Raw genomic sequence first — 8,378 nt, 5'->3', positions numbered from 1 at the left:
AGCTAGCTGATTCGTTGTGACTCCTTGCTGTTGTACAAATTGATTGTTAAAACCCGTACCTTGATAGTTATATGGCTGTCGCGGCTGATAAGCTCCTGTCCCTTTGAAATTTCCACCTTGGAACTTGTTTTGGAAGGATCTTTGCTGCGGTGGATAGTGCTGATCTTGAGGATTTTCCGCATTTAGGTTGCGGTAAGAGAGATTGTTGTAGTTTGCATTCCGGAAATTGTTGTTGAAGCCATTGTTGAAACGATTTGGATATGGCGTTTGTGCTCCTACATAGTTCACTTCTTCTTCTTGAAAGGCTGGGTTAATGTGATCGATATCACTAAGTCCTTCGTCTTCTGCGACATTGTTGGTCGCACAAGCATGGATTGGGCGATTGTTGCTTTTCAAAAGCTGGCTCATCATGTTCTTCAACTCGGTAATCTCCTTGTTGTCGGATCCGGTTTGCTTTGTCGAGTGATCGTATTCAGGACAATCATTGCTATTGGCTTGAGCCAAATTCTCGATGAGGGCTCTACCTTGTGCTATCATCTTTTGTCCAAAATCTCCATTGCTAGCTGTATCAAGTGAAAGTTTGTATTTTGGTTGCAAACCTCGGTAAAATGTGCTCAGCAGGCTTGATCCGGGAAATCCATGGCGAGGGCAGTCACGTTCATACTCCTTAAAACGTTCCCAGGCTTCATAGAAGATTTCAGTCGGCCCTTTCTGAAAGCTTGAGATCTTGGTTCTCAGCAAGTTTGACCTTGACTTAGTATAGAAGTGGTTCAGAAAAGCAGTTTTACATTCTTCCTTATTAGTAATCGATCCTGCAGGCAAAGATTTCAACCAACGATGAGCTTTATCTGCTAATGAAAAAGGGAACAACTTACACTTTAAATAGTCTGCTGGAACTTGGTTTGTCCTCATCATGCTGCAGATTTCTTCAAAGAGCTCGATATGGTCCATTGGATGTTCAGAACGAACTCCATGGAATTGGTTTTGTTTCACCAAAGAGATAATTTGAGGCTTGACTTCAAACTCTTTCCGGTTTAGAAATGGTACTTGAATTGTGGATCGGTTCTGAAAATTCTGAGTGGGTGCATCGAAATCAGCTATGCGATGATTCCTGTCTTGTCTTCGGTGTTGATTTGCTTGCTGAACAGGGCGGTTAACGCGTCCATTCGGCTGCATCCCCTGGTTGTCACCATCGGCTGCATTGATAGGTGCATCAAGTTCTTCATGTTCTTCTCTCTCGCGGTTTTGATGGTTTCTTGGAGGAACCTCATTCTCTTCTCCATCTTGTCGAGCATGATCACCTTCTCTGTGATCGTTCTCTTCATTTTCTCCAAGTTTGGACCTATCTTGGTCCATGTTTAAAGCTCGGTTAACAGGATCTCTAGGCTGGTCGTCGTTGGCCATTTCTTGCATTTGTCTAAGCCTTCGAGGTTCTCTTTCGTGTCTGTCTATCTTGTCTAGAATTGGAATGTTTTCTACAGGTTTGCGTCTGGTATTCATGCAATTCAGAGAAAAACAAAATAAGGGAACGATAATTAAGCAAACTTTAAGAAAGAACTAGAGATCAGATGTCTAGAACAAAAATTAGAACAAGAAAAATAACAAAGGCAGCGAAACAAATTCCCGGAAACGGCGCAAAAAACTTGATGTGTCTACTGCGTGAGGGAACAAGTTTTACCCTTAATAATAACAAATGAAAGCCACAAGTGCACTGCTAATCAATTGTAGTATTTAGGGATCGAATCCACATAGATTTGTGTGCCTGGTATTCTTCTACGGTTTCTAACTTTATGTCTAGACTAGATTGGTTTTAGAGATTGGTTGTTGTCACGGATTAAACTAAAACTAAAGAAAGCAAATAAATCTATCCAAAAGAGCAAGTAAAATCGAATGGAAGACAAGTGAAACAAGCAAAATATCGAACCAAAGTAAATAAAATGCAGATCTAAATGAGCAAGTAAAAATCGATTGGTTTGTAAACTATGCCTAAAAATGCTGAGCTGTTGTGAACTCTACAGGGATCATAATCGGTTTTAACACTAGGGATTATAGATTGGGATTGACGGATATTGAAATCTAGGGTTCTAGAGCTAGAGTACGGTGGTATGACTACGTCACTGTCGTGATCATAACCAACTGTTTCTCGCAACCCTGACCAGTAGGTTTCCACTCTGGCCCTGGAAGGGAGAGAACGCAAGAGCTGCACAGGACTCGTCAGTACTCACGATTTTGCCACATGTAGGTTTCCTTTCCTACGGAAAAATCACCTGTTTCATTCTAGGTCGGATATTTAATGAAAACTTTTGCAACACTAACTATCTAGATCAGATACGAGGTGATCAATCAAGCATACATGCAATAAGAACGAGAATAAACAGAGAACAAAGTTAAAATCCCAGATCTATAAACCTAGATGTCTTAATCGATTATGAGATCCCCTTTCGGAAACCCTAAGCCCAAACGGGATCTACTCAGACATGGCTGAGGTCGACATCATTATTGGTTTTAATAAAAGCAATCAAAAACAGTAAAAAAAAAGAGATGAAAGAAAGCTTCTCTATTGAAGAACTCCGAGTTGAACAATCTTCTCTAAAAATCGCATAAAACGGCCAAAGGAAAAGGGTTTTTGTAAAAGTATGAAGGTGATATCTAAAAACAAACTAAATGATGAGTATTTATAGTCTTCAATGCTCCATGGTCTCTAGGGTTCCGGAATTGAGGCAGAGAAATGACTTTGGGCTTCAGAAATATGGGCTTTTAATCGGAGTTGGCCGGCCGAGGTCAGGAGCAACGTGACCACGGGAAACAGGGGCTTGGCCGCGGTCGTGAAGCTTGTGACCGCGGTGAATCGGTTGGTGGCCACGGTCGCGTGACTTGCTGGCCGTCTTTGAGTGTCTCCGGGGCAAATAGAATATCTTGAGATCTAACCGTTGGAATGTCTCCAAACTAAGTGCATTTGAAAGCTGGTTGATTCTTCTATAAGTTGTCCAATTTTGGGGGTGATCAGAGGGTGAGAAAGTCTTTGTCTCTCCATGAGAGTTCTGACGGTCTGCATTTATTAAAAGAGTCTTTTTGTTCCAATTTGTGTCTCTTTATCCCAAATTACCTGAAAAGTCTTATAAAACCCGAAAACATAGAAATCCTTTGAAAACCTTTGAAAATGGAGTAAAAACACCTGTAAAAGACATTAAAGTGATCCATAAAAATGGTCAAAATCCGGTGTTATCAAGAAGCCTACCATCGATGGTCAGACTTTCTACGTGGACATACTCACCGACTTCACAGAGGAGATCTTCCACGAGATGCACCCTGCAGACCCACTGGAGAAAGTTCTGATCTCACCTGCAACTGAAACAGAGCGCATGGACGAGATTACAGCATCATATGTCAAGATGTTGGATGCTAGCGAGCAAGTGATGCAGTTGGTAGCTCAAGAGGAACCGATCGAACTTCCTGCAAAAGTTAAGAAGCTCAGCGACTGGAGTGAAGAAAAAGCTCCTAATCTCGAACTCAAATAGCTTCCTGCAGGGTGATAACACCTGATTTTCACCACTTTTATGGATCACTTTCAATATCTTATGCAGGTGTTTTTACTCAGTTTTAAAGATTTTATAAGTGTTTTTCATGTTTTGGAGTTTTAAAAGGGTTTTCAGGAAACTTGGAGCTTTGAAGTGCATTTTGGAACAAAAATACATTTTTTGAATAAATTCAGGCCGTCAGAAGTTTGGCAACCAATGAACACGTTCTTACCGTCTGATCATCCCCAAATTTGGAGAAATTATAGAAGAGACAACCAGTTTTCCAACACACTTGGAATCAAAGTAATCCAACGGTTAGATCTCCATGTATCATCAATGCACTGAAGGCCAATCAACACAAGCCCAATCAAGGACATGAGCTTTCATCCGCGGCCAGACTTGTTCCCACCGCGGCTCAAGAGGTTTCAGACCTATGTCCGAACCTCATGATCCAAACGAAGGCCCAAGACACTTCCTGCACCCATTTTACAAGTCCTAGATGCCCAGACTTGGAGAAACACTATAAATATTCATTTTTAGGTATTTTGTAAAAGAGCCTCTTTCTTCTCTTTGAGAGAGAACTCATTTCTAGTTTTAGGTTTTCTTTTTATGCATCTGTAGAAGTTCTTCATCGCCACTCTGTCTTCAATAAGAGAAGTTTTTCTGCAACTTTTGTTTCTTTACTTTTCTTCTTACTAGTTCTTAAACCGATGATGATGTCTAACTCAGCCATGTCTGAGTAGTCACTTAGTTGGGTGAAAGAGAAATCCTAAGGGATCCAGTGTTCGAATGACATCTAGGTTTTTAGGAAAAAGGATTTCAATTTTTCATGATTCTCCTATTCATCCAAATTTCAAAGCGGTAATTCTGGATTGATCACCCTGAATCCGATCCTAGGTTAAATCCGAGCCACGAGAGTGTTGTATCTTGGTTACCTGAACTTGATCAGAAATTATGGACGTCACCGTCGTAGGAGATGAAAGCTACCTATGGATGATACGTAAGCCGAGATGAATTCCGATCTACAATGCATGATCATGTTCTGGCATGAGAGCGAGAGTTAATTGCCATGAATGAGTGATTAGATAATTAGGGTGACGAGAGTTGTCTAATCTTACAAGTGTTTATCCTCAACACACAAATTCCTGTGGATTCGATCCCTAAGTACTACTGCGTTTTCTTTGCACTTGCAGCTTGTCTAGGGTAACACTTGTGTTGCCCACTGCACCCATATCAAGTTTTTGGCGCCGTTGCCGGGGATTTGGCACCGTTGCCGGGGATTTGTCGCTGTTGACTTAATTTCTTAATCTAACTTCAATTCTAGACCTCAAGATTTTCGAGTTCTGTTGGAGATTTTCTAACTTCTCTTTTTATCTTTGCTTTCTTTGCTCTCATATGCATGAAAACTAGGAGAAATCTTGACAACATTGTACCGCCCTTAGACGAGATTGACAAACACGAAAGAGAACTTCGGAGACTCAGACGAAGAACGCTCAAGATAGCCAATCCGAATGTCCATCGAGAATATCTTTTAAACCATGATCAAGATGATCACATTAGAGTCAATGACCGTGAGTCTATTCATGGTGATGACCTAGATGCTGCCCATGAAGGAGATAGCCAGCCACAACTCAATGAAGAGGGAAACCAAGTCCCTATAATTGCTGCTCAAGCCGCTGATAACCGAAGGAGACAAGACCAGGTCGATCCCAAAGAAAGAAGGAATGATGAAAACATTGTTCCACCGAATGGTAGAGAAGCCAATCGACCCATACAACTTGCCAATCATGCGAGAAGATAGCCTCGGAATAGACTTATTGCCAACTTCGATGCACCTCACTAACAACTTTCAAACATATCAGCTAATCAAGTTCCTACCCCAGCAAGAGGAGATCATGAGATAAAACCTCAAATTGTCTCTTTGGTGAAGCAAAATCAATTTCCATAGAATCTCTACTGAGCATCCAATGGACCACATTAACCTTTTTGAAGAAATCTGTGGAATGGTGAGAACAACTCCAGAAACGGTGGGATATTTGAAGTGTTAGCTTTTTCCTTTCGCTCTAAGTGATAAAGCTTTTAGATGGTTAAATTTATGCAATCTGGTTCTATTACTTCTTGGGAAGAATGCAAGTCAGCTTTCCTGAACCACTACTACACCAAGTCAAGATCAAACCAGAAGAGAAACAAGATACAAAGTTTCCAACAAGGCCCAGTAGAATCATTCTATGAAGCCTGGGAGCGATTTAAAAAGTATGAGAGAGACTACCCTCATCATGGTTTTCTCTAGAGCAAACCTGCTAAGAACCTTCTACAGAGGACTTCAGACGAAGTATCAACTTTCTCTTGACACTGCCAGCAATGGAGATTTCAGTTCGAAAACTATACCACAAGGGAGAGCACTCATCGAAAATCTGGTTGTAGCTAACTGCAACAACAACCCTGAGTATGACAGATCAAAAAACACCATCATTAGTCATGAGTCAAGGGAAATTTCTGAGCTAAAAAGCATGATAACTCAAGTTCTTAAATTTCAAAATAAGAATATACATGCTAGTGATACTACTGCAGGAAATGAAGAAGATGGAAGATATGAAGATGATGGTATATACCAAGAAGAAGAAATCAATTTCATGGGAGCTCAAGCATACTAGAACCGATTCAGCCCACTTTCAACCACAACTTCAGGAATGCCAACTTCAACAATCTCTCATACAGGAGCCAGGGAGCCGAGAACTCCCAGAACCAGCCTTATCCGCAGCAACAAAGCAATTTTCCAAACAAGTTCCAAAATGGGAACTATGGAGGAGGAAATTTCCAACAAAAACCATCTTTCAACCCTCAACAAGCACAGACCAGCTCATTAAAAGCAACCCTTTCCCAGCTAAGCAACCAGGTAAAATCGCTTGAACAAAGTGTAATGCAGACATCTCAAGGCAATGAGAAGTCAATCAGGGAAATGGAAGTGAGGATCGATTGTATGTACAATGACTTGAATGAGAAGTTTAAATCTCTTGTAACCCAAGTCAAGAAGTTGGAACATCAGATAGGTCAGACTACAGATTCAATGAAGAGACAACCAGGAGTCTTACCAGGAAGAGTGGAAGATAATCCAAAGAAGTTCTGCAATGCTATGATAGCAGTTTTCGAAGAAGAACCTGTCGCAGACTCTAAGGAAAAGTCGACACCTGAACCTCTCATGAAAGACTCTAAAACCGATCATGAGAGAAGCCAAGTCATACCGGTTAAGATACCAAAACGCTTGCCTGACCAAAGACAAAAAGTCTAAGGGTCCAGGGCGTTTTTCTTTCACTTGTTCAATTTCTGGAATTGAATTTTCAGATTGTTTATGTGATTCTGGTGCTAATGTTAATGTTATGTCAAAATCTGTTGCTGAGTGACTTGGTATAGGAACATTTTCCCATCTCCAGTAAAGATAATCTTTGGTGATTCATCTCAAAAGAGGACAGAAGGAATGATCCAGGACTTGCTACTGGTCATTGGAAACAAAATTATCCCAGCCGATTTCCAAGTCTTAGAGATGGACCAAGACAAAGAGAGACCCCTGATATTTGGTCGCCCATTCTTAGCTACTATAGGTGCTATTATTGACCATGCAAATCGCTGTTTAGTTTTGTTAAATGTGGACAGGAAAAAGTTCTACAAGACCACACCTGATCATGCTCCAAACCGAAAGGACAAAAGCAAAGAAAAGATGATGGAAAACAAAACGAGCTAAAAGCACTTGCATCCAGGCAATTTGAAAAGATCAAGATAGTAGTTCCACCAGACATCAGCAAGGAGAAAGAGAAAAACCTTGAAGAAATTGTTGAGAAGACAAAACATGTCTTCAAAGATGCAAAAATCTTTAAAAAAGGAAAAGAGATTGTGATTCAAGATGAAGGAGATCCAAAGTTCAGGCTAAGGAGGATCCCAAGGACTCTTACTTCAAGAGATCCTACCTTTTCTTCTCAATCCTAATCCTACCAAGAGTCTAACTAAAAAAATTTAAACAAAAGCGCTTGATGGGAGGCAACCCATTTGGTATGATTTTCTTTTCTTTTATTTCTTTCCTATTTGATCTTTTTTTTAATGCATTTCAAGCTTATATAAAACCCAGAAAAACCAAAAACATTCAAAAAACCACAAAATACAAAAAGATAGGAGGAGGAAACAGAAAAACAGGAAGAAACCAGGAGTTCGCAGAGCATTTACCGTGGCCGCAATCAATTCAGCCGCGGCCGGACTAGAAATCACCGCGGCCCGCGTCCCTCGCCCGCGGCCGGCCCTTGTTCAGCTTCCAGTCTTGTTTTCCCGATTTCCCACGAACCAGAATTTCTAAATCCCGATTTACTCCGGGAATTAACCGGGAAGTTCCCTAAACATAATTTCTGTGTTAAACACGCCAAAGTAAGTCTTGTAAACTTTTAAAAATATTTTTTTAATAGGAAAAACACCTTTTTAAAAGAAAAAGAGGATTTAAAAGATCAAAAGGGTCTTTCTCTTTATCTTCCCCAACAAGTTTGGAGATTTTGAGAAAAATACCAGATTTCAAACTTGACAAATATCCTTCAAATTTTCGAACCGTCTTCACTCTTTTTCAAAGGAGATTCCAGATCTATCATCAGATAACACTTTCATCAAGGTATGGATCCAAATTTCAAACTTTTTCTTAAGAACTCAAATTTATGGTTTTCTTAGAATGAGTACAAATTCACCTTAGGATGATTGGAGATTGTCTTTGAACTTAAGATTAGGCTTTTGGGTAGTTTAATTGCATGATTAAACACTTAGACCATAGAGATTTGAATTTTTCAAAAATCTGAGATTTGAGAACTTTGAGAAAATCAAAATTTGAAG

At 40.2% G+C, this 8,378-nt stretch overlaps 2 non-coding genes across 2 annotated transcripts; one reads left to right on the top strand and one right to left on the bottom strand.

Moving 5' to 3' along the window:
- The first annotated feature begins 634 nt into the window (after positions 1 to 634).
- On the top strand, positions 635 to 741 carry LOC112085086. The gene has a single exon (XR_002898699.1). It is a non-coding gene; the product is annotated as a small nucleolar RNA R71 (small nucleolar RNA).
- Positions 742 to 5,695: 4,954 nt separating this feature from the next.
- LOC112085087 lies at positions 5,696 to 5,801 on the bottom strand. Its single transcript, XR_002898700.1, has one exon. It is a non-coding gene; the product is annotated as a small nucleolar RNA R71 (small nucleolar RNA).
- Between the last annotated feature and the right edge of the window lie 2,577 nt (positions 5,802 to 8,378).

This window comes from Eutrema salsugineum, unplaced genomic scaffold (genome assembly GCF_000478725.1).
Source record: "Eutrema salsugineum unplaced genomic scaffold, Eutsalg1_0 scaffold_31, whole genome shotgun sequence".
NCBI classification, from domain to species: Eukaryota; Viridiplantae; Streptophyta; class Magnoliopsida; order Brassicales; family Brassicaceae; genus Eutrema; species Eutrema salsugineum.
This window is presented reverse-complemented; position numbering and strand designations above follow the sequence as displayed.